Source organism: Echinops telfairi, unplaced genomic scaffold (assembly GCF_000313985.2).
Source record: "Echinops telfairi isolate 266 unplaced genomic scaffold, ASM31398v2 ScPeMD7_2573;HRSCAF=3158, whole genome shotgun sequence".
Taxonomy (NCBI): domain Eukaryota; kingdom Metazoa; phylum Chordata; class Mammalia; order Afrosoricida; family Tenrecidae; genus Echinops; species Echinops telfairi.
Window position 1 is genome coordinate 9,963,897 of NW_022106471.1, and position 26,425 is coordinate 9,990,321.

Genomic DNA, 26,425 nt, shown 5'->3' on the forward strand with positions numbered 1-26,425 from the left:
CGGGGAGGGAGGGGAAAAATGAGGACCTAATGTCGGGGGTTTAAGTGGAGAGAAAATGTTTTGAGAATGATGTACAAATGCGCTTTACACAATTGACGTGTGTATGGATTGCGATAAAAGTTGTATGAACCCCTAATAAAATGTTAAAAAACAAAAACAAAAAAACAAAGTGTGTAAACCTCAATGGGTGATATGCTGAAGACAAGAGTTTCACATTCTGACATTTAACATTTCTATGATTTTGCAGCAATAGTTTTCTTACCCTCATATATATACAAATTATTAAGCTGCTGCATATTTTGTTGTGAATGTTTTCAACACACACACAAACTGATGGAGTGTATAAAAGCCTTACTCAGCATAGCTAGTTATGATTCCAAGGATTCCCACCTTAACTTCCTTCCTGAATATTTTACTCTTTTGGATTTCAATTCTTAAGTCTAATTTCAACATAAAAACAAAAACAAAAGAATGTACTTGACATAAATCGTCGTTGAGTTAGTTCTGAATCAAGGAGACTTCGAGTAGGATGGAACAAACTACCTTCTGAAATAGCTGTTCATCAACTAAATCTTTGTGGGACAGTGACTCTATGTAGGCCTTCCATCTTCTCTCGATGCTTCCTTTGTTATTTGATTTTTAAACTAAAATTTTTTTTCTATAGACTCCTTCAGTAATACAACTTGAGGCTTGAATTTTCACTTTAGATCTTTAGCTTGTGAAATATTAGCGTTCTCTCCTTTTTGTTTTCTAACTTCAGATCTTTGCACATTTCACTGTAATCTTTTACTCTGTCTTCTCAAGTCACTCTTAGAAATCTTTCCACACACCTCTTTTAGTTGATCATTTCTTGTGTTCACTTCAGCAATTCTGCGCTGAGGAACAATTTTCAGAGTCTCTTTTGACATTCATTTTGATCTTTTACTTCCTGTCTTTCTTTATTGCATAAATCTTCATGCATAAATCCTCAGTCTTTAGTCATGACTACTCATTGCATCAAATCTTGAGATGGCATCTAAATTCAGGAAAGATGTTTTCAAGATCATAGTTTGGCTCATACAGACTTACTTGATTGTCTTCAGCTTCGACTTGAAGTTGAAAATGATCAGTTCATGATTTGTTCCACAGCTGGTCCCTGACTTGCTTGACTAATAATACTGAGTTTCTCCATCCTCTTTTCCACAGATCTAGCCAACTTGATTCTTGTGCAATCCATCTGGTGAGTACCACAGATAAGAGTTGTCAAATATGGCATTAAAAGTATTTCCAATGAGTAAATCATCGGCCTTCTAGAGGTCTGTTATCTGATCTCTGACATTATTCTTATTACCAAGGTCCTATTTTCCAACTTTCACATTCCAATCACCAGTAATTATCAGTGCATTTTGATTGTACATTTTATCAACGTAGTTTTGATCAAGTAGGAGATATGACACTCATACTTCATAAATGATTCCTCACTGAGAGGGAGGTGGTTTGGAAAAAGAGAAATTTATAGCAAAGGAGAATTTTGTCCAAACGCTTATTCCTGCTTAGTTGTATGACCTGTGTGCACTTTAATTTATGAAACAAGGATTAATTTCTACCTTGACATACAGTTTTAAGAACGGACACATAGGAGGTACTCAACAAATGACTATTATGTAATTATTACAAGATTACTAGTCAAATAACTTTTCCTAAGAAGGATTTCTGGACAATGAAACTCTATGTTACTGTAGTACCTGACAAGTACCTGACCAAGAAATACCTGATAAGTTTCATAACTTCTACAGAAACTCCTGGTCCTAAGGAAATTTTTTCACATAATAGAAAGTGATTTAGATAAAGAAAAAGAACATTTTAAAAATGCTTCACGTTGTTATCTTTCAGAAGCTAGGAGATATTACCCTCTGGTATATGTCACATTTAATATTCCATGGTCAGATATTCAGTTTTAGGTTGCTCTGAGAGTCAAATGAGACTATATTTTCCTCAATTTCCACAATTATTTTGTTAAACTAGCCAGCTATGCTCAAAATTGTAACTTAGGATGTCCAACCCTGGAGGTAGGCAAGCAGCAGCTGCTTCCCCTCCACTTACAGGGCATGTGCTGGTCAAGAGATGGAGACTCGGCCAGCTCCACCCAAGCCTGCAACGTGATTCCTACTTCCCTGCTTTGAGTCAAGCTACTCATCAGCTCCAGAGAGGCCACGCTGATCCTCCACCAGGGGAAAGGAACGTGCACGTCTGTTCTCTTTAAGACGGAAAAACAATTAGAGACTTTTTCTGGGGAAAAAACCGAAACAAAACACCTCTTCTTCTGATTTGTCCCTGTGAGATTTAAATGAATCTGCAGATGAGGGGGAGCCCCTCGAGAAGGCACGAAGCTGTTAGTCTCTGCTTGCAGGAAAGAGGAGAGGGATGGCCTCCACGACAACCAAGCAGAGCAGCGGAACAGTCAGATGCAGAAATGTGCTAACCTAATTTGCAGGCACAATTCTGGGCCTTTGAAAGACTGGAAATGAACATAAATGTCTTTGATTTGATTACTCTTGGCAATGTCAGGGGAAGGTAATTAAATTTTCTCCAAACCAAATGTCATTTATCTATTTAGCTTTTAGAGAGAAACTGAATGAAAATCAGTATAATTTTTTTAATGCATATAGACATGTACACATATGCATATATATTTGTATATATGTATACAATCATTATCCTCTATTAGAAATAAAATTTTTAAAAATTATTTTTTGGGGGGCTCGTACAATTCTCATCACAATCCATACATACATCCATTATGTCAAGCACATATACACATTTGTTGCCCTCATCATTCTCAAAACATTTGCCTCCCACTCTAGCCCCTAATATCAGTTGCTCATTATTCATAGTTCATAAATTATTATAGTTTTGTCATAAGTTACCCTGTCCGATGTTTCCCTCCGCCCTCTTCTCTGCTGTCCATCCCCCAGGGAGGAGGCAATACTTAGATTCTTGTAATTGGTTTAGAAATAAAAATTTAAGACTGACAATTTTATTTTTAAAAAATGAGAAAATACTACCCACAGATGACAAAAAAGAATTGGAAACAGAAAACCCTTAGTTAGTGCGACACATTCTGTAGCAAAATTCACTATCATTTTGAATTACTTAGTTATTGGGGTTTGCAATATTTTCATGGCTACTTTACTTTTTAAAAAATTTCTCAAAGTTTTAAAAATCACTACCTCAATACAACTCTATAAGGTAAACAGAATTGATTCTCTTTTAGAGTGAAACAAAACAAAACCACAAAGATATGTTAAGCAACCTAACGCTTCAAAACTAATCTGGTTCATGGATTAACCAGAAGCAGAACATTAGGTTTCCTAACTCCTAAACCTTTCTACTAACCTTGTGGTAAAAATCTTATTTTAGCCATAAGACCTTTTTAAAAATAAAATGTTTTGTGGGACCCCGATAATTCATCAAATAAAAGTAGGAGCACTATGACTGTGGTAGTTACATAATTTCACGTCAACTTGATAAATAAGTATAGGGGTGGAGTCTAGCCTGTCAATCAGCCCACAGCCTGATGATGCCTCCTTCTGGGCGAGGCCTTTCTCGTGAGGATTGTGAGAACTTGCTCTCTCTTAATTCTGTCATCAGAAGAGGCAGGCCTCTCTCTCTCTGCTTTCAGTCTCTTGTGGACAAGCCACGTGGAGCCATGTTGAGGAGCCGCACTCAAGGGAGCTGGAAGAGCCACATGGAGACCTGCACCAGCTCTGAGATGCTTCCACTGTCATTGGATCCACAAGACTTTTCAAACACCAGGCTGTGATGTTCCTGCATTCTGCATCATTGCATGTGCTGTGTGAGTGTGAGAGGAATTTATAGACTAGTACCAGACATGTGGGCTAATCTCAGACTTATGGACTTGGTCTAGAATGGGCTGGGAAGTTTTCTTAATATACAATTACTCTTTGATATAAGGCTCTTTCTTATACATATTAGTGTCCCATTGTTTCTCTAGTCAACCCGGTCCAATACAATGACCAAAGCAGATATTGGGGCCAGAACGCTAAATCCTAAGCTTTCCTTTTCTTCCCTCTTGAAAGGCTTTAAGAGACTTGTAGGGAACATCTAGTAAACCAGTTTAAAATTCCTTGTGACTCATTCCCCAAGTGAAGACCACCAAACAACATTCCAAATCAAATATGACTAAGTCTAGTAACTATTAAAATGGTTTCTACACAACTACCATACCCAAGACTCTTATACTTACAAATATACACGCCAATGAAAGAAAAATGAGTAAAAAGTACATCTTACACACACACACATACATACACACACACACACACACACACACACACACACACACACACCTTCCCTTTAGTTAAACTGAGGGTGGAGGAAGAATCAACTTTTCCTCCCCAAAGCAGCCCAGTGCTCCAGGAACACTAGATTTAGAGGCACACTCAGAAAAAGGATAGGAGTGTTTCCAGGTTCCCAAGTGGTTCCTGAAATGAAATGGTGAGTGGATTGAACTCTGAAAGTGAAGCAGAAATAGCAGCATCAGATTTATGCTGTTTTTAGATGGCATTGAGTTGATGTCCATGCCTAGGAACCTCATGACCAAGTAAACTGTCCCAAGGCTGTGATGGTGACAGACGCAGAGCATCAGATCTTCTCTCCCTGGAGCTGCTGGTGGGTGAGAACCACTCAGCTGTCCATTTACAACTCAGTTTGAAACCAGGGCATCAGCAGCAGGGCTTTTTGCTGACTTACTGGCCTAAGTGAATGCACATGAGTGGAAAATGCAGCATCAAGTTCATGTCTGTTGCCCACCTAAGTAACTCATGACACGTCATTCACCCTTCTGTGTGCTGCACAGGCACACACAGGACTCACCAAAGCACTCTATTTTAAAAAATACAGCAAACATTCAGGATTTGAGGAATAATCAGCCAGCAGGCTAGGTTTATTAATCCAAACTGCCAGGTAAAACTTGAACTTCAAACTTAAGTTAACTTAGAAATCAAACCTTACATTTTGAGGAAAAGTAATGTGAAGATGACCAACAGGCTTTGTACAAAACCATCACACTTCCATCAAACACATCAGCAAAATTAGAGCGGATGTCAAAGTTCAAATCACTTAAGGGGATGGGGGTGGGGGGAATTTGGATCAGCTCTAGAGAAGCCTTCTCAAGTCTTCTCCTTCCCTTACTACCACAGTGTGTCCAATGACACAGTCATTGTCCCTGACGATATATCCGGGAATCATAACGAAATACTTTAAAGACTATGTGCTCTTCAGAACAAAATACCAAACTGCATGTAACTTTGCTTTCTTCTGGCCTGTGCTCCAATCATTGTACCCACGTATGTCAGAACAAGTCACCAATGTTTTCTGCGCTTTTCATTTGTTAAAAAAACAACAACGGTATTTCAGCAGTTGCTCCACTGTCTGAGTTATCTAGTGCTGACATAACAGCATACCACAAGTGGGTGGCTTTCACAAAAAGAACTGTATTTGTTCACAGTTAGGAGACCAGAAGTCTGAGCTGGGGACACTGATGTTTAGGAAAGCTTTCTCTGTCAGCGTGGGAGGAAGGACTTCATCTTTTAGTTTCTGGCCTCAGTTATTTTTATGTGGCTTGAGACTGAGCTTCCTCCATTTCCACTTGCTTTAATCTGTTCTTGTATAGCTCAAAAGGAGTGACCTAAGACACCTAATGCTAATAATCCCCGATTTGTCACTTTTTCATACTGCAATACTGGCAGCTATGTCACTGGTATCCCGAATGCCAGCAGGGCACCCAAAGTGAACAGGTTTCAGCAGAGCTTCCAGACTGAGCACAGACTACCAGGAAGCCACGGGCTGCCTCCATAGTGAATGTCCCAGGAGCAGCAGAACTTTGCCGGAGACTGCTAGAAGACGAGCCGTCCAGTCAGAAGGCACTCGCACTGTGACTGAGGAGGAGACGCCTTCTCAAGTCCACTCGACAGCCATGACTAGATGGAGGAAAGCTGGCAGGAGCAAAACCTTCGTTTGCTGAGAGGGCACCAACTCAAAATGAGAGGAAGCAGCTGCAAACGTCTATTAATAATTGGAACTTGGAAAATTGGAAGTCATCAAAAAGGAGACCGCATAAAAATTGCCATTCTAAGCATTAGTGAGCTGAAATGGACTGGTATTGGCCATTCTGAATCAGGCAATCGTATGCTTTCCTATGCCAGGAATGATTAATTCAAGAGGAATGGTGTCTCATTCACTGCCGAAAGGGACAGTTCAAGATCTAGCCTGAAGTGCAATGCTGTCTGTGATAGGTTAATTACCTAACTGCGTACAAGGAAATCCAACTCCATAAAACAACAGAATCCTTCAAATTTAAGCACCAGCCATTAAAGCTGGTGATGCAGAAATCAAAGAATTTTACTGCCTTCCATCTGAAATTGATCATACACACATTCAAGATGCATTGATAATTATTGGTGATTGGAATTCAGAACTTGGAAACACTGAGAAAGGAAAATAGTTGGAAACATGGCTGTGGTGACTGAAACAAAGCTGGAGATCGCATGATAGAATTTTACAAGACCAGCAACTTATTGATCACAAATATTTTTTTTTCAGCAACACGAAGGCCAACTCTAGGGCAGGCTCTTGAAGGTTACAGAGGCACCGCGAGATGCCTGTGCTCTAGCACAGTCTTTCCTGTCTTCTCCCCTAAGCTACCGCCAGCCTGTACTCTGACCCTGGCATACCATGGCTTCTGCTTTGGAAGAGCTCCAGAAAGATCTGGAAGAGGTGAAGGTGTTGCTGGAAAAGGCCATTAGAAAAGAGAGCCCAGGATGCCCTTACAGCTGAAAAACCCCAGACTGAGACAGAAATCAGGAACAAGATGCAGCAGAAGTCACTGGGAATGCAGATGGCGGGGCTCCCATGGCAACAGGCTACACAGTGAAAATCAGTAATTATTATGGGATCCATCGGATACATTTGTGAAAATCTACATCCCTTAACGAGTCCATCTTCCGGTGAAAGACCTAAACGGGAGAATTACTTCATCATCGTGAGCAACCTCTTGAAACCCATCTCTGTGGAGGTCAGTTCCAAAAAAGTCAAGATGGATACAGACCTTTTCACATGCAGAGAGAAGGCTGAAAGCACCCAGTGGGACTATCTGACCCAGGTTGAAAAAGAATGCAAGGAAAATCAAAAGCCTTCCTAAGACACAGAAACAGACCTGAGTGAGGGATCAATGAATGTCCTAAAGAAAAGTTATGAAGATGGACATGATGATATGAAGTGCACCAATAACAAAGCTTGGATAGAGTCAAGAAAGAAGCAAGCCAAAGGAGATACAGAATTCTGAGACTTAGGGGCCTTTTGGGAACTGCGATGTGGAAATATTAGTGTTTCCAATGAGGGAATATTGGTGAGCTGCACAGATAAAACTAACCCTACACCGCCCTCTTCCAAGTAAAGGCAATGACTTCTCAATTCCCTACTGGAGGATTTAAATAAACTGTTTATTAAAACAAAGCAAAACAAAAGGCAACTATACATGTGGACTTCTCCAGTTAGAATGCACATAAATCAAATTGACCACATCTGTGAGAGGAGATGATGGAGAAGCTCAGTATCAGCAGCTAAAATGAGACCAGGAGCCAATTGTGGAACAGTCAATTGCTCATATGTAAGTACAGGTTGAAGTTGAAAACTTCAAACAATTCCATGAGTGCCACAATATGGACTTGATTATATCCCATCTGAATTTCGAGAACATCTCAAGAGCAGATCTGACATACTGAACTCTAATAACAGAAGACCTGATGAGCTGCGAAATGATATCAAGAACACCATCCACGAAGAAAGATGAACGTGGATGTCAGAGGACAGTCTGAAACTTGCTATCAATCACAAGGTACCACAGGTAAGGCAAATGGAATAAATGAGGAACTCAAAGTGCTGAATAGAAAACTGAAAGGGCAGCCCCTAATAAAATGATTTTTTTTTAAAGAAAACTGAAAGGGCAGCTCAAGAAGACAAAGTACTTTAATAAAATGTGTAAAGACCTACAGTTATAAAATCAATAAGGAAAAACACTCAGCATAGCTTAAGTTGAAAGAACTCAAGAAAAATATTCAACCCTTGAGTTGTAATATTGAAAAAACGCTACGGGCAGGAAGCATCATAAGATGGAAGGAATATACAGAGTCACTATACCAAAAAGAACTAGTCGACATTTAACCATTACAAGAGGTAGCATATGAGCAAGAACAAATGGTACTGAAGGAAGAAGTCCAAGCTGCACTGAAAGCATTAGTCAAAAACAAGGCTCCACGAATTATGAAGTTGATGAAGCATTGGAAGTACTGATTTATCTATGCCAAGAAATTTAGATGACAGCTACTTTGTAAATTGACTGGAAGAGATCCACATTTGTATTCATTCCAAAGAAAGATGAGAATGCACAAATTATAGAACAGTATCATTGTTATCACATGCAAGTAAAATTTTACTGAAGATCATTCAACAATGGTTGCCAGAGTACATTGACAGGGAGCTGCCAGAAATTCAGGCTGGATTCAGAAGAGGACTTGTTACAAAGGATATCATTGCTGATGCCAAACAGATCTTGACTGAAAGCAGAAAACGCCAGCAAGTTATTTACTTGTGTTTTATTAATCAAGTAAAGGCATTTGATGTGTGGATCATATCAAACTATGGATAGCCTTGAGAAGAACAGGAATTCCAGAACACTTCTTTGTGTTCATGCACAACGAACCTGGATCAAGAGGCAGTTGTGAGAACAGAACAAGGGCATAAGGAAAGGTATATCCTCTCACCATATTTATTCAATCTATACGCTGAGCAAATTATCAGAGAAGCTAGGTTATATGAAAAAGAATTTAGCATCAGGACTGGTAGAAAGCTTATTAATACCCTTTAATATGTGGATGGCACAACATTGCTTCATAATAGTATGGAAGACATGAAGCATTGGCTGATGAAGCCTTCAGTATGGATTACAACTTAATGTTAAAAAAAATCATCATAACAGGACCAATAAGTAACATCATGATAAATGGAGAAAAGGTTGAAGTTGTCATGAGGTTTGTTTTGCTTGGATTCACAATCAATACTCATGGAAACAGCAATCAAGAAATCACAGTGCCCCTGCCCCTGTGAGTTTCCAAGGCTATAACTTGTTATGGGAGTAGAAAGCATCATCTTTCTCCCTTGTTTCAAACTGTTGATTCCCTGGTTAGCTGCCTAATGTGTAACCATAGCACCAGATGTCCCTGATGTCATTAGGTGAGGTCAAATCATCAGCTTTTCTGTTAGCAGCCAAGTACTTACTGTATATACTCCTGTATAAGCAGTTTTCCAGCTCATTTTTAATGCAGTTTTTGTGGTAAAATTAGGTGTCTCGGCTGATACTCGGATCAGCTTATACCCGGTATATACAGTAAGTATATATGGTAAACAATGCTGTACCAGGGCTCCTTCTATTCAAATTAGGTAAAAGCATTGCATCAATATTGTTTCCTGTTTTTGATCATTGTGCTGTAGTTATATAAACAGTTAACATTTGGGGAATCAGGGTATATGGAAATCTTTTTACTATAACGAATTTTATACCATTGAAATGATTTTAAATTAAAGGTTTAAAAAAGGGTGTTTTGGTTTTATTTGGTTTGTTTTGCTTTCGCTTTACTTAAACTAGTAAAAAAGAACAAAGCAAAAACAAAGATTCAAATTTAACTACTAGTTAACTTGAGAACAGGGCAATTTAATTAATTAAATGGTTGAGTGAAAGAGAAGTAAGAAGCCCTGCTGGCATAAGTTATGCATGTAAGGCTGCAAACTACTAGGTCAGCAGTTTGAATCTACCAGCCCCTCCTTGGAAGAAAGTTGAGACTCCCTAGCCCTGTAAACATCCCACAGGGTCCTACAGAATCTACTCAATGGCAGTGGATTTGAGTTTAATTTTTGTTTTTTAATGGAAAATGCTTTGTTTTTATCTACTGCTGTTTAACAAATGAGCCCCAAACTCCATTCATTAGAACAGTGCTGTTTCAGTAAGTTAGGAATCCAGGCCCAATGTAGTTGGGTCCTCAGGTTCAGGGTTTCTCCCAAGGCTGCAGCCAAGGTATCACATATGGGCTCTACTGGGGAAGAATCTGTAACTACACTCGTGGCTGTTGGCAGGACTCAGTTCTTTGGGACTGTTGCCCTGAAAGCGCCAGTCCTTGCTGTCTGCTGGCTGGGAGGCCTGCCTCAATTCTTTGGCACCGGGCCTCGCCACAGCTCAGCTGGCTTCCATCAGCGCCAACAAGTGAGAGAGCAAGAGAGGGCCAGCGAGGCAAAGCCAGAGACTTTTCGTAACTTAATCTCTCTGGGAAATAACTTCCCTTCACCGTTGTCCTAGTCTACTTGTTAGAAGTGTGGCACTAGATGCAACTTACATTCAAGGGGAAGTCTGAATGACAGCAGGATGGAATCATTATGGGCCTTCTTAGAAGCTGTCCGCCAAGCTGTTAGACTACAGTTCTAAGTATAAGTCCAATCGAAACCTTAGACCAATATTCAGTTTTCTACTACTCCTTGCTTGGTAAGTTACTTTGCTATACACCCTTCTAGTAATATAAAATTTCCATCTTTGCGTCTGCTCAAAATTCTGGGCCCCTTCCAACTTGAACAGATCTGAAAGCAGGAGCAATCCATATATCAGTGACTCCCAACTAACCCCACACACAAGAATCCCCAGGTAGAAACATGTTATCTAACCCACCATTCTCCCAAACCCATTTTAGAAGTGGGAGGGGCATCTAGACAAGACCTGGGGAACATGACTTAATAGTCGGACCTCTGTTTACTAACGGACAGAGGTGGTTAGAGAGTGGGAAAGGGAGACGAGAAGTCGGAAGCCCAGAAGTACATGGGGCTAAAGTGCCTGGGTGCCTGGGTGCCTCCAATTCTAGGAGCCCAAGGCAGTTTGGGTTCAAGACTCTGAGCAGATGATAAAGTCCCTTTTTGTGTCTCTTGCAGAAAGTGTCCACTCCACTGCAATTGATGAATAGCAGGGCATGAACCCGAAGGTTGGCCTGATCACTGTAGAATCCAACAGAAACAGAAACTGCTACGTATAACATGAACTGCTAAGTATTAGTGGTAACAACTGCAGTAATGGGAATTAGAGTATGGCAGGAGCCAGGATGGTATAGTGGTTAGGCATTGGCTGCTAGCCACAAGCTCAAAAGTTGGAAACCACAAGCCACTCGGGAGGAAGAAGACAAGATTTTCCATTTCCGTAAAGACTTAGTCTCAGAAACCCACAGGGCAGTTCTACCCTGCCCTATGGGGCTGCTAAGAGTCAATCAACTCGATGGCAGGGAGTTTGGTTTGGTTTGGCGTAGTTATGTGGGGGGTGGTAGTAACAGCTGCAGTAACAGTCCCAATAATAACAGTGATCTGAGAGATAATAATCAGTAATATAATATCGACTGCTTTCAAATCCAGATGCAAAGACAGCATTTATCTTTTTGAAAAGCAAAAAACCTGGATTAGTACATTTTTGTTGTGTTAGGTTAAAATTTTTTTTTAAGTTGAAAATTTTGAAGGCAATTCTTCCCAAGAAAATATTTTTCTGTTCTTCCCCAAGCTTCCTTCATTCAACAGCTCCATTTTAAGTAAATTTGTCACACATGCCTTTGTTCATTAGCCATGGAAGAAAAAGGTTAAGTAGAAGCATAATTATTAGAGCATATCTCACCACCAGAAAATAGTTTTAGAATAATGGTTTCCTTATTTATCTCTGGGATGCTATAAATAGGTCCTTGTGTCAGATACTCTGGCTTCCTTTCCTAGTTAGCCATGCCCTTTTTTTTTTAATTGGCGATAAATAGTAACCAAAATCTGGGAAGTCATAAAGCAGCCCAGTAATCTACATGTAAGGTTGGAAAGTCCTACGTATGTCCCGTTTTAAAATGGGAATGTGCTGGTTCACTAAGCGTGCTAGTTCCAGCAAAAGTACACAATGATCTGTTTCAAAGAACACGCACCTAGCTCTGAAACAACATGTATGCCTTCTACTTCACTAACTTGGTGGGTCCTGGCATGGTCATATTTGCAGAAATTCTTTCTAAGAACAAATTCACAACATTCACAGCACTCCAGCTAGTCCTCAGTTATCTGACAAATAATCACAAGCACAATCTTTGTATTTTCTGTGTGCTTAGTACCTGGAGGCTTTAAAACATTTATGAGAAAATTCTATGATCACTCAATGCCATTTGTCTACGAACTTTTTGAAGTCCAGTTATATAAGATGATAAGACACAGTTCCTGATCTCAAAATGCTTTAAATTTTACTAGGGAAATACAATGCCTTACAGAGGAGAGCTTGTCAATTTTGAAAGGAAACATAATTAAGTGCTAGATTGGGCTATAAACACTAAAGAATCAGATCACTGTGGAACAGGCTTTCACAAAGCAGCCAGCAACTACCTAAGTGCTGTTGTCAGTGTGATAACACGTGCATTCAAAAGCAAATTAAAATGAAACTAAAATAACTCTCGATCTGTATCAGACACAGAGAGACCTGAGTCAGTCACTGGAAACCCCCATGCAAGCCCTTTCTTCACAGCTCATTAAAAATTAAATTCTCACTCTTCCTGAGCATGCAAAACCTTTCTTTCTTTCTTTTTTAAATTTAAAAGCCACCAATGATCAAGTCAAAGTCCTTAAAACAAGATTCAATATAAATATGACATCATTAGAATACACGATTGTTGAAAATACACTATGGACCTACAATAATCAAAACAGTTTGGCACTGGTATAACGACAGACACACAGACCAATGAAATACAGTGAGTACAGAAATAAACCCACATCCTATGGCCAATTGCTTTCTGACAAGGGTGGTACATCTATTCAATGGAGGAATAAGAGTCTCTTTAATAAATGTGTCCTGGTTTGCAGAAGGTTATTGATGACTGTGAAAGCCTAAAATCCACTCACTGAGTCCCCATAGGGATTAAACTTCCAATGGACCATTAAGCAGGGATGTGAATTGCCTTTTCCTCAGTCAGAGTGCAGCAGAAAGTGAATTAATACAGATGGTTAGGTTAAATTTTAGCATCTTATCATTTGATTCCCCTTTTCACCCATTTTCAATTTGTTTTCATTTTTATTATTTTCTGTTTTCTTTTGGATTGAGGTTTTTCTGTGTTTCTATTGTTATTGTTGTTGGGGTGGGAATCAGTATGATTTTCTGTATATGAAATCCAGGATAGGTAAGTCTATGGAGACAGTAACTAGATTAATAGTATCTTAGAGTTATGTCAAGAAGCCTTGGTGTGTAGAGGTTATGAGTTGGCTGATAACCACAAGGCCAGCAGTTTGAAACCACCAGTTGCTCTGTGGGAGAAAGAGGAGGGTTTCTACTCCTGTAAAGAGTTCGTCTTGGAAACCCACAGGTGCAGTCCTACCCTGTCCTACAGGGTTGCTATGAGTTGGAACAGACTTGATGGCAAGGAGTTGGTTTGTTGCTTTTCAGGCTTATGGCAGGGGAGGTTGAGAGGAAATGGGAGTTAATAACAATAAATACAAAAATGAAGAAAGTGTTCTAAAATTGATTGTCGTGATGATTGCATAACTCTTTAATATATGCAACCACTGAATTGTGTGACATGTGGATTATATGTCAATAAAACTGCTTAAAATATAAATTGAATAAGTGGTGCTGGGAAAATACAGCCAAAAGGTGGAAACAACCTAAATGCCCAGTCACAGATGAATGGATGAACAAAACGTGGTACCTGCAGACAATGCAATACTACTCAGCCAGCAGGATAAACGCAGTCTTGGCACATATGTACTCAAGTTAAAAGACTAGAATAGCAGAAGGCAAATTAGATAATTGGGTCCTCATAAAAATTGAACATTAGTTTCATCAAAAGACTATCAAAAGTGTAAAAGAACACCATACAGATTAGAAAACATCGCAACTAAACTGACCAAACCCCTCTATTAGTGTTTCACACGCCCTATTTCCATAGCTGCACTCAATCATTGGGTGGGAGATACAGAAACATGAAGAGAAGAGCCACATTTAGAAACTGCATTTCGCCACAGTGCCTTTAATGGATGAAAAGATTAGCAAACTGTGGTACATAAACATCACAAACTATTACACAACCATAAAGAACAATATAGAATTCATGAAATGTAACACAGATGGATCTGGAGGACATAAGGCTAAGTGAAATATGCCATCATATAATAAGAAATATAATATGATTTCACTTTTATTAAAAGACACAAATAGATAGAGACCAATGTCTTTTGGAGATTAAGGGAAGGGAATGGGAAATCACCCTCTAGACTGTACATGCCTGGTATTGTTGATGAAGGGACAGGTGGCGCAGATTGTGGGTGTCAGGAGCATCCCTAACCAAAGTCAAGGATGTCACTAAGAAGCATACAAAAGAAAAGAACATTTGCACTAAAAAAGTGACATATATTTTGGTAACAACACCAACAATAAGCACCAATAAAATGAGTATATGGTGGCTTATGTGTATATACGCATATATGTATACAGGTACACATGAATATATGTGTGCATAAAGAGTAGTTATATATTTGTTTATGTGTGTGCATATGTATTTATGGCATATAAGGCTTAACCAGATACTTTGCAAGAGTGGTTTTCTGGATTGGAAGGCTTAGGAGCTTGCTCTCTTGGGATAACTCAAGTCACATGGTCTGCATCCTAGTGAGGTGAATTGCACCTGGGATTTTAAAAGCTGTGGGCAGCCAGCTAAAATACTTATGTTTGTGTATCTTTCTTTGTGTTTAGTGTACTGCTGTAAACCTGGAATAACACCATGGGACCCATATGAAGTGCCATTAGTGATGCTGGAAATGCTTCCAAGAAGTCAAAAAGTTATGCCATCCCAAGGAAGAATTGTTTTTGATAAGTACCTTAGACTGAGGTCTGCAGCTACAGTGCCCGTCCATTTCAAGGTAAACGAATCAAATGCAAAGATTATTGTTAAAAGAAAAAAAGAAAAGGGATTTGTGAAGTCTGTTGCCGCAGCTGTGCCAGCAGGCATGAAAACTTTACGCCTTTGTAAAATACCTTTTTCTCTATTGTTGAAAGTGCTGCTTTTAGGTGGATGCAGGAAAAAACCCTAACAAACCCACTGCCATTGGGTCGATTCAGACAGCTGGGAACCCTATAGAGCAGCAGTTCTCAACCTGTGGGTCACGACCCCTTTGGGGGTCGAATGACCCTTTCACAGGGGTCGCCTGATTCATAACAGTAGCAAAACGGCAGTTATGAAGTGGCAACGAAAATAATTTTATGAGGGTGGAGTGGAAAAGGGGAACCGATTACAAGGATCTACATATAACCTCCTCCCTGGGGGATGGACAACAGAAAAGTGGGTGAAGGGAGATGTCGCAGTGTAAGATATGACAAAATAATAATAATTTATAAATTATCAAGAGTTCATGAGAGAGGGTGGGGAAAAATGAGGAGCTGATACCAAGGGCTCAAGCAGAAAGCAAATGTTTTGAGAATGATGACGGCAACAAATGTACAAATGTGCTTGATACAATGGATGGATGGATGGATGGATGGATGGATGGATGGATGGATCGATGGATGGATGGATGGATAGATGGATGGACTGTGAAAAGAGTTCTACGAGCCCCCAATAAAACTATTTAAAAAAAAACACCCAAGAATAATTTTTTAAAAAGAATTTTATTATTGGAGGGTCCCCACAACATGAGGAACTGTATGAAAGGTCACGGCATTCTCCTGCAGAATTGTAGGTGGGTTTGAACAGCTGATCTTTTGGTTAACTTGCCTCACAGCACCAACAGGGCTTCTTACCATGGATGCAAGTATAGAACACATATACAAAAGATGTGTTAATGAGGATATTATCAGTAGTGTTTCCTGGCTATTAGCTAAATTTGGTGGAGGATCAAAAGTTATAGGTAGATTCTCAACTGTGTGTGGGTCAGCACCCCTAACCATTTTCCCCTTGCCTTGTTCAAAGGTCAATTGTAGCACCTACTATGATGTACGTGATACATGAGCAGCACTTTAAGCTCCCTATTAGCCTTTAAGGGATTTCTCTGACTATTTAATTGCTCCCCACCCAATATTTCCGATCAGTTTTCAGTCAAACCATGGATGAAGAACCTATAGATACTAAAGACCAACTGTATTGTTAAATCTTTTCAGACTGATAATGGTTGTGCTAATTGGGCTTTGTGTCAACTTGACTGGGCCCAGATTTTCAGTGGTTTGGCAGTTAAGACCTAGTAATGCCCCATAATGTAACCTCAGCACAGTGTAATCAACTCCATAAAGGAATCTGCTATGAGCAGCCAATTTGCTGTAAGACAATTAGGGTGCAATGCAACCCCCTTACTCAGGTCACAGTCCTGATGCAATTGAAAGGCGGTTTCCCTGGAGGTGTAGCCTACTTACTATACAAGTGGATGCTGTGGACAAGCTTGTTTGCTGGGTGTGGATCCTACAACTAGCTCACTAACCTCTGGTTCATTGGACTTGAACTGCTGATGTTTTCTGCTAATCTTGGGAGCCATCAGTGGCCTGCCATCTGACCTGTGGCCCTTGAGATATCTTCTTTGTAGCCACCAGCCTGTACTGTTCCAGCGAATCTTGAGTTCATCAGCTCCTGTAGCTGTCAGTAGATGTCTCCAGCTTAACATCTGTGCCACAGACTTGGAACATATTTGGACTTGGACTGGATATGCCTGCTTCTACAACTGTGTGAGCCATTCTCTTGATACAAATCTATCTATCAATCAATCTATCTATCCATCCATCCCTATTAGCCTTTAAAGGACTTGCTCTGACCATTTACATATATCACTGATTTTACTATCTCTAGAGTAGCCAGCCTGAGGCACAAGCTCATACATACGGAGCTATACAAAAAAGATTTTACAGAATGAATGATTTGGGGAATTTCATTCAAAATAACCTAGGGGGAGGGGAATGTAGATAGAATAAAAAGGACCATAATAATTCTGAGTCAGCCAGGGTACAGTATAACACTGCTAAAACACACAACATTGCCTAGTTCTTTAATGCTTCCTCCCCACAACTATGATGCCCCCCTCCCCACTAACAAATTGGCTAGACTGGAACAGGTACATGGGTACAGATAAGAGTTCTCGACACACGGAATCCAGGACAGATAAACTACTCAGGAAAAGTAAGGGAGTAGTGATACTACGAGGGTAGGGGGAAGGTGGGGGAGAAAAGGGGAACAGATCACAATGATCAATGTACAATGCTCCCGCCCCGCCCCACCCCCAGGGAGGGGACAAACAACAGAAATGTGGGTGAAGGGAGACAGCAGATGGTGTAAAAGATGAAAATAATAATAATTTATAATTTATCAAAGGTTTACGAGGGTGGTAGGATGGGGAGGGAGGGGGAAAAGAGTAGCTGAATACCAAGGGCTCAAGTAGAAAGAAAATGCTTTGAAAATGATGATGGCAACATATGCATGAATGTGATTAATACAATTGATGTATGGATTGCTACAATAGCTGTTAGAGCCCCCAATAAAAAAATTTTAAAGGGATTTTAAAAAATCTTCCAGATCAGGATAAAATAGAAAGGATTTACTAAAGTTAAAGTTATCTAAATCTATGAACTTACAAATACACATTCATTTTTGGCTAATAACCTTGGTGCCAATTGTCAGCTGTGCCCAAGATGTAGAAGCAGCAGATTTGGAAACATAGCTGCAAAAGCAGTATAGAACATCCTATAAGACTATTAGCATTGCTATTCTTAGGTTCGGTGGATGTCCAGCAATATCTTCTATCTATAACTATGTTCTGAACCACTGCAGAGGGAACAGATGGTAGTGAAGAACCCTAGTATATGCCTGATGAGATAAATGGGCAAAAACCTATCTTTCCACATAGCTTACAAATTGGATGGTGAAGCCAACTTCTTCTACCTTCTGGTAACCACAGTGCTACTAGCAAGAAAGATTGGTCAAGTGAAAACAACTGAAACAGAACTGCCGGTTTCAGTGTACCAGCACCCTCCAAATAAAAAAATGACCTTAAGAGACCAAAACAAAGTATTCATCAAGCAAATGCTCATCTAAGAAGAAGAGACTCAGGATTTATTACAAATATCTAAAGAAAAAAAACAATCTGCCTAAAACCCAAACCCAAACTCACTGCCATCAAGTCCACTCCAATTCATAGTGACCCTAATCAGGGTAGAACTACCTACCCCTTTGGGTTTCCGAAGGTGTCTCTCTTTACAGCAGCATAAGGCTTCATCTTTCTCCCCAGGAATGGTTGGGGGTGTTGAATAGCTGACCGTGCAGCTAGTAGCCCCACTTGTAACCCACTATATCATATATCCCATTGATGGAATGTACCCAAAGAACGTTACCAAAGACAGCTGTCACATTCAATAGTCCATCCAGTAGTTTTATTAGCATTATTAGCATACTTATTCTAGTAGATTATTGTTAAAGGTACTAAAATATTGCTTATTGATTATAAAAGACATACATTTAGGGTTTAGATAAATTAGAAAATTTAAAGACTAATGTTTTTAGTTTTTTGTTTTTTAAGACTAATGTTTTGCTAAATTATTATGAAATTTAAAATGTGCTAAGACTGGACATTAGATACCCCTTAAAAAAAAGTGCAGAGAAAGCTGTAATTTCTTTCAGAAAAAGACTTGCCTGCTTTTTCCAGTGAAAAAAGTTAAGAACTTCCTGCAAACCCACCCCGATGTTTACCGACAGAGCAATGGCACTGGCCAGCACACACCTCCACGCAAGGGGTCTGTCTCCAAACAGGGAAGAACTGCAGGATTCTAGCAGGGGAATCGAAGGGAAGGCACATCCTGACTACAGCCAATACCGCAACTGAAGGTGACACAGAGATCTGCTTGGGACCCAGAGCAGAAAAGGAGCACTAGGTGAAAGACAAGGAAATCTGATTGAAGTATGAACTGACTTAGTAATCTACATTGTCTCAGTGATTATAACAAATACACCCTATGAACAGTAACAAGTTTATAACAGTGGAAACTGGATGCAGGGCATATGGGAATTCTGTATCAATTTCACAATTGCCCTATAAATCTAAAACTGCTCTAAATTTTAAAGTTTATATATCTCTTTAAAAGCTAAGAGTTTCAGAATATCATTTTACTTAAAACCACATTATCCTTATACAAATTTACTCACTCCCAGAAAACCTGGTACTGATGAACACTGTGATCAAATCTATAAATAACTCAATCTCTATTTTAAGAAAGGGCCTAAAATAACAACTAAGAAGGCCTTCAACAGTTCAGACTTTTACAAATGTTTGATGTGAGCCAAGTCCCGGAACTGTCAAAGCACCATAGCCCACTTATATAAGAAATTATTTCAGGAACAGTTAAGAAAGTAGGAAAAATGTTACCTAATTAGGAGGCTTATTTGAGTTAAAAAGCCTTTTCTAATTCTTTAATCTCACGCTGCCTTTTCTCAAGCCCACCCCCAAAGACAATTTAATACAGCATGATACCATGAATTGAATTCTATAACAAAAAGAGAATAGAGAATCTGGTAAAATCTAAATAAAATCTGGAGTTTATAATGATGTGCCCATGTCAACTTCTTATTTGGAAAATGTATTATGGCTATGCAAGATATTAGCAATGGAGAAACAAATTGTACTACCTTTGCAATTTCTTGTAAAACTCAAAATTTTTAGCTCAAAAATAAAATTAATATACAGTCCAAAGGCAAAAAGCTCATTCAGGCAGACTGAAGGAGTCGCTCTATAAAGCATGTGTAGGACAGTGCCTGGCACATACTGCCCATTGCCTTCCAGGAGACAGACTCACAGCTCCCCTGTAGGGCAGGGTTCCCAAGGTGGTAATCCTTAAGGAGGCAGACGGTCACAACGTTCTCAAACACAGTGGGTGATGGGCTAGCAGTCAAATGCTTAACCACCAGGTGTCTTTGGACATGGTAAAGGCACAACAAATATTGCCAGATACCAGACACGGTCAAGTCAAATCTGACTCATTGTGACCTGTATGTCGAAGGGTTTTCAATGGCTGATTTTTTGGAAGTAGATTTGTCAGGTCGTTCTTCTGAGGTATCTCTGTGTAGATTTGAACCTCCAACCTTTTGGTTTGCAACATTAACCAATTGTACCACCCAATACTACTGTCATTCTTTTTGTAAACACTCTAAATCAGCAGTTCTTAACTGTGGGTCATGAACAGTAGCAAAATTACAGTTATGAAGTAGCAACGAAAATAATTTTATGGTTGGGGAGGTCACCACAAGATGAGGACTGTATTCAAGGATCTCATTAGGAAGGTTGAGAACCACTGCTCTAAATGGATGAAAACTGAATACCTGACAACATGAATAACTTGTTCAAGTCCATATTTATCACAGTATCATAATTTCCCAGGAAATAAACTGTGACAACATATATTTACTCTTTTTTTTTTAAGCATAAGTAATGACATACAGCTCAGAGACTAGGTTGTAGAAGCAATGTAGCTTCTTGCTCGCAGACACTCTTGGATGACTCGCTCTGGGGGACCAGTTGCTATGCTACACTATGGGAAAGCTCCTGACAAACAATCCCTAAGAAACCGATGCCTCTTCCAATAGACACGTGAATGAGCCCCGTGGTAGACAGCCCTAGTCAAGCCTGGTGACTGAAGGCCTGGCTGCAATCTTTAGCAAATGAAAGACCACTTAGCTAACTAAGCAGCTCCCAAGTTCCAAAATTCATATCCCAATTCCTCCAAGGGATCGTGAGTGCTTGTGGTTTTAGCCACTAAGTTCTGCAATAAGTTGTTATGTAATAATACATAAGGAATTTCTCCTTTATTATCAACTTATTATTAGATACCTACTTACTTTGAAGCTATACTCAAAAACCAAAATTATTGCCATCAAGTTGAATCTGCCTCATAACAACCCTATAGGACAGAGTAGAACTGCCCCCTGTGGATTTCTCAGATGGTAAATCTTTATAGGAGTAGAAGTCTCATCTTTCTCCCTTGAAGCAGCTGGTAGGTTTGAACCACTGACCTTGTGGTTAACAGTCTAACTCATAATCTACTACTCTCCTTTTTGAAGCTATGAGCAATACAAATATAAATGATAAATTATATGCTTTCTGAAAGCATAAACTAATAGGACACTGCAGTAGGCACACATTCAGTTTGTTTTTCAAACATGTCTGCTTTCTTTGGAAAACTGCTTCTCACTTATTCCCTGTGATATCAGCCATCGATCGACACTTCACCTTATCTACTTAGCAAATGTTACAAGCTTACGTTACCCTAACTTAAAATAGTGACCATGTGACCTAACCAAAGCAAATAAAAACCTCCTTGGACCATGTATGTATGTTGGGAAGAGAGATGGATGGACCTCTTGCCAATTAGTACTGATACCTGAGAAGATGTATCTGGATCTGATTATCATCATTCTACCTTCTGTGTGGAGTCAGCTATTTACAGAATGAAATGACAAGTGAAAGGAGTCAAGAGATCTCTAAAGCCAGGAATCATGTCTGTGCTTCCTAAATATGTATGTCAACAACTTTTTTGTTGGCTTTAAGATAGTTTGACTTTAACTCTAAATGAATGATTTATTAATTGTATTAAGTGCTGTAAAAAAGGATTCAAAAAATCTTGTGAATTCAGATCATCAAATCCAGGTGGGAAAACTGGGAACTCCATGGCAGAGGTAGTCAGTAAACTAGGCTTTAAAGAAGGGAGAGGGTTTCAGCAAGTGAACACGGGGTGGATAAAAACATTCCAAGCAACACCAGAAAGGACAGATGCTATGTGAAGAACGTGGTCCAGCCTGACTGAATTATACAACATAAACAGGCAGTACATCGCAGAAGCTGTAGGCTTTTTTCTCTAGGCCAGGGCTGTCAAACTCAATGAAAACGCGGGCCATTTGGTGCAACAGGCAAGATTCTCACGGGCCAAATCACATTAACAAATTTTGTTGGATTTATAATTTGAAGTGAGGATTCAGGAATATGGATAGGATAATTAAAACACTATAGAATTTCTTTTATTTAAACATTTATTTTATTTAATGCATTTATAAAACTAAAATTATTCTTTTTTACCCGAAACTTGCCAGCACTTTCCTCTTACTAGTTTTCACTTAACTCTAATGTTGTGACCAGAAAATATAACAAAGTAACTAACAAAAAGCACAAAATGTTGGATAGCTGATAAACGTGATGCACAATCGTAATAGCTTTCCACTAAAAATGTTAACTAGCACTGCCACTAGGTATGATTCATAACAGCACAACCCAGAATGCTCTTTTTAACCTGTTCACTACTGGGATCTGTTTACATTACATGACACTGGGGATGGCAGACATATATTGCTTCTAAACGTCGCTGGAACTGAGTCAGCGTGTTTAGACACATCCACAGGCTCCCAGGAAAGGCACTGGGCCACATGTATACTCGTCTTCAGTAGTTAAAGGGTTAGCGAGGGAAATGTGTGTACGGTACTGCCTCCATCTCCCCTAAGCGCTATTTTCTTCATAACAATTTTTTCTATTTTCATTTTATTTCAGAGCATCGTGGGCCACAAAAAATTACCTTGAGGGCTGCATGCGGCCTGTGGGCCACCAGTTCAACAGCCCTGCTCTAGGCTAAGAGCTTGTAGGGCACACTGGGCTGCTAATCAGAAAGCTTGCAATTCAAAAAAAAAAAAAAAGAAAGCTTGCAATTCAAACCCACCAGTCACTGCAACAGAGAAAGATGAAGATTACAGCCATGAAAACTGTACTGGGCAGTTCTATCCTTTCCAATACGGTCACTATGAATAGGAATCCACTTAATGGCAAAGGTTTGGGGTCTTAAGGGTTCATACAAAGAGGAGTCATCATATGGTGACAGGTCAAACACATTTTGTGAGCATTTCGATAATGTCACTCAATCAGCCACGCACTCACTAGCTTCACATCATAATCCAATTCATGTTCTGTACAATACGCACAAGGCTATTAAATGACTTACTAGAATTCAGATATACTTCCTCTGTTTCTAACTTCTAATCTACTTAGGTTAATAACCTTGGAAATAAAAAGGAAGTCAAGCTTATTTGGCAGTTAACCTGAGCTAGTTCTTAGTGACAACTATTCACTTTCATTGCTTCTTGGATCTTGGGGGGCAATAACGAGCTCTTGTGAATTAACTGTACATAATTATATACAAGGGCCAGAAACATGATAAACTAGGAATGTTTATCAGATGCCAAGTTCAAAAGTCTCACTTTCTGTCCCCATAACTCTATAAATATTTGTTTCTTAATTTCATACAAAAGTACCTTGGACCAAAGACCTCCTACATTCAGCAGAGCAGTGGCATACATGGAATGAAGCCAGCAGCCAACTGGTCAGAACACAAACACTAGTCAAACACAAGCAGTTTGAACATTGCTGGACAGGAGACACTGTTACCCTGTATTTAGGACAAGAGGCATATCCAAAAGTTGTTTCCAAATCCTCTTAAGGCTAGATTTCCTGGCTTCCTCTTTTTTTTTTCCCCCAGAATCATCCCACCCACACTCCCGCCGGCTTCCTCTTAAGCGCTCCATCTGTCCACAAGAACGGAACCAGAGACCATGAATGGTAACAAGTTGAAGGAAGTCTGATACCAGGGGTTGCCTGCCAGCAGTATGTCACAGGTGGAGAACTTTAGCAATGCCAAACCCCTGTTCTCACAGTCAACAAGTTTATAATGACAAATACTCATCTCTTCATCACTCAGTCTCTGTCAGTCTCAGAAATACAACACATTACAGAAAAGGCAAATCATAAGAAACAATGGTCTTTTTTAGAACTGCATCTCATTAAAAATCAGATTACTTCAGCACAAACAAATTTCCTTAACTATCAATGTAAACATTGATAATTAATCCATTCCCATGTTCACTTGCTGAAACCCTCTCCCTTCTTTGATTTCAAATCATAGCAACTCTACAGGACAGGGTAGAAATGCCCTTGTGAGTTTCCAAGATTGTAACTCTTTACAGAAGTAGGAAGCCCCCTCTTTCTCCCAAGGAGTAGCTGGGATCAAACTGCTGGCCTTGTGGTTAGCAGCTTAACAACTATGCCATCAAGGCTCCTAAACAAAGACCAGGATTACCAATTTATACCACCATATCCATGCCTAGGAGTTATCCTGGTTCCTCGCTTTATTTCATTCTCCTCATCCCCCCCTCCCCCAAGTCATTTCCAAGCAATTCCTCTAAGTTCACAATATATCTTCTCTACGTTCAAGTCTCTCCACCTTGATGGCTACATCTCTTGACTGCTAAACTTTTTTCCCTCCAACTACAAAATTCTTCACTGCTAAAAATCCTGCTCATATTCCTTGTGACTATTATCTTCCCTGGGCTAGCATAGTGTTATACAATCAATGCTATACTGAAAATAGACTAAAGATCAGAAGTCAACCAATGTCACTGAACAAACTGTAGACATTGCTGTATGGGATCTAATTTGCTGTGCAAACTTTTACTGAAAAAGAAAATATTTTAAGTGACTGGAACCACAAAGGGATGGGAGAAGGGAATTAGAAATTTGGAAAGGGGCCATCAATGTGCAGCCTGCCACTTCGCCTTGTGGCCCACAAATGAGTCTTGTGCAGAAGACCAGATGTGTCCGCCTGGCTTCTTGGATGTGAGTGTGGGGGCTGACTCTCTTTTCCAGGACTTCTTGATCCAAAACACATCGCACAGTAACTGGTGGCCAACAGCATATCCTTCACCTATTGCCCTGAACACAAGTCAACATTCCCAGAAACTGCTTACACATGCACATCACACAGCACCTAGACAACCTTGTTTCTATGTGAACTGCTGGTCACAAAGGAATGATGGCCTTTAACTGCAGCACCAAAAAGGGAGTGTGCAGACTGCCAACCCTACATTAGCCATGAGGGACCAGTGTCCACTACTGAAGTGAATGTGCTCTGCCTCTTTTCTGTGTGAGTAAAGCATTGTTACAATTAACAAATAGAGAGCAGAACAGTGAGTCCCATTGGAAGAATGTAGTTATTTAGATAAGTGACAATGGTGATGTGAACAGAGCAGTGGGGGCGGTGAGAAGTGGTCTACTTTAGATGTAGCTGAAACTGAGCAAACAAGATTCAATGATAGCCTGGATGTGGAGTGTGAAACAAAGGATATGAGCTGGAAAAACTGGAAGAAGGATGGTGCCATTAACTGAGATGACAATGAACGTTGTCAGAACAAGTCTGGGAGGTACAGGATTCCCCCGCTATCTGAAAGTAGGGCGTTCCTTTGAAAATGAAATGGCATAAAGTGAAGTAGTTACCATTCATCTATATTACTAAAAAATTTTAAGTGCCACTAACTCAAAAAATAACTTACCAAATAACACATAAAAGCCTAAAATAACACTGTAACATACGGAGTTCACATAGTTCAAAACGATGGTGGCTAGAAGCTGAAATACTGAGTGTGGATTTCAGATCCTGGAAGGGGGGTGGGGAGGGAGCTTGTCGACAATACTCTCCCTGCCTCCTTAATTAATAGTTTGCTTCAAAATACACAGTGAATGTGAGTTCCCGTTTTTCAAAAATGCGAAAATAGTCTTCAGATTTCTTTTGGATAGCAAAAACAAATATGAATGTAGGTCATTCATAAAGTGAACTGTTAATGGGCACTGGGGAAAATGTACATATAGCACAGGTCCCAGACTGAGGACCAGATGCTCTGGCAAGAGCCCTATTAAATACAATGATGCATACGTCATCAAAAAAGAAAAGGGGGGAAAAAATTAAGAGCCAGACAGAAACAGTGCAGAAAAACCAACCCCCTCATATGCCTTCACGACCCACAGAGGGGTGGGGGAAGAAAAAACATGGCAATGGGGGACCAGGGCACTAACCACCCACGTGGAGGGTACTGTTCATATCTCCACAGGAGAGGGGTGGGGGGGCAGAGAAGTCCTCGCTCTGGTGCGCCGAGCCTTGAGGGTGACACCCCTCTCCGAACAGCTCCTCCGCAAAGAAGACTGAGTGCAGGGCTGGCCCCAGCTCGAGACCTGACAACCCTACCTAGATGACTGCTACAAAGGGCAACACTGAAGCTACAGTTCGGGAGAGTGGCTAGCATGACCAGCCCACAGGGTTGGGGGGTGGGGGGCGAAATCAAGAGGGGAGTGCAACAGACCAGCAACAGGAGCAAAGACATGAAGTCCCCGAGGAATCTCAAGAGCAGACTTCTGACTCTGGGTGGTGGTGGGCAGCGCTTGGCACCTCATCTGAACTGGTTGGAGGATATTCACAAGGGGGCTGCACAGAAAGTTAAAGGTATAA

At 40.0% G+C, this 26,425-nt stretch overlaps 1 protein-coding gene and 1 pseudogene across 1 annotated transcript in view; one reads left to right on the forward strand and one right to left on the reverse strand.

Annotated features, from left to right (window-relative positions):
• COMMD1 (copper metabolism domain containing 1) overlaps positions 1–26,425 on the reverse strand; it is a 150,233-nt gene that overhangs the window by 64,765 nt on the left and 59,043 nt on the right. The gene's annotated exons all lie outside the window — the stretch shown is intronic.
• LOC101645655 lies at positions 6,736–7,345 on the forward strand (annotated as a pseudogene).